The following is a 1153-nucleotide window of genomic DNA, read 5'->3' as shown; positions in this document are numbered from 1 at the left end:
TGCTTCTCCGCTGGGGGAGTTACCGTAGGGCTCGCAATGTGCGGGTTTTAATTATTTATTTTCCTCCCTGTTATGTTGCCCTCTGTGCTTCCAAGGCTCGGCACAGATTCGGCAGTGAGAAGGTTTCCTGGTGTTTGGAAACTTCTCTCTTTTTAAGACTCCCTTCCCAGGACGGAACTCCGTCCCTCCCTCTTTTGTCCCTTTTTTTGTCTTTTATATTTTTCCCTACCTCCTTTCGAAGACTTGGGTTGCTTTTCTGGGTGCCTGATGTCCTCTGCCGGCTTTCAGAAGTTGTTTTGTGGAATTTACTTGGTGTTTAAATGTTCTTTTGATGAATTTGTGGGGGAGAAAGTGTTCTCCCCGTCCTACTCCTCCGCCATCTTAGCTCGAACTCACCTGTGTCTTTGTGATCCAGGGCAAGTCCCTGCTCTGCTCAGAGCCTCCGTCTCCTCCTTGTGGAATGGAGCTGGTTTTGCTTCCCTCATAGGAGAAAGCCTGTTCTAGGCAGCAGGGAAACAGAGGCTGAGAGAGCCCGGGGCAGGCAGGCCAAGTGACCCCAGGGATGGGAGGCCAGCGCTCCTCCGTCTGCCCTCCCCACAGCCGGGTGTCATCCCCCCTGCTCAGAGTTCCAGCACTCAGTGACTTCACCCCTCTCAGCCTCGGTTTTCCCATCTATCCCTCAGGGTGGGCTGTGAAGGTTGGAGTATCACTGAGGCCAGGAACCCAGGCACACAGGTCCTGACATGGTGGGTGTCCACTCCAGGGGAAGGACAAGAGGTCAGAGGCCCAGGAACTGGTCCTTGCTGTCAGACGTCCATCGTATTTAGAGGAGCAGACGGCAGGGCCCCTGGCTGCTGCTCTGGGAACCATGAGGGATGGGTAATCAGGGGGCTGAGGGCTGGGTGTCTTGGGGTGAGCCTGGAGTGAAGGGAGACCAGCCAGGCCACCTCCTAAAAGCACGAGCAGGTGCCCCGAGCCAGGAAGTGACTCAGCCAAGGTCATACGGCTGGTGAAAGGCAGAGTTGCAACTGACACTGGCTTTGTATGCTTCTAAACCCACCACTGGTGCTGCCTCAGGAGGTTTGTGGTTTGGGGCTGGCTCACACCACACCAGCTGGCCCTTAATCCCAGCTGGAAGATCCAGCGTGACTGT

Source organism: Bison bison, unplaced genomic scaffold (genome assembly GCF_000754665.1).
Source record: "Bison bison bison isolate TAMUID 2011002044 unplaced genomic scaffold, Bison_UMD1.0 scf7180017864113, whole genome shotgun sequence".
Classification (NCBI taxonomy): domain Eukaryota; kingdom Metazoa; phylum Chordata; class Mammalia; order Artiodactyla; family Bovidae; genus Bison; species Bison bison.
Note: the sequence above shows the minus strand (reverse complement) of the source record.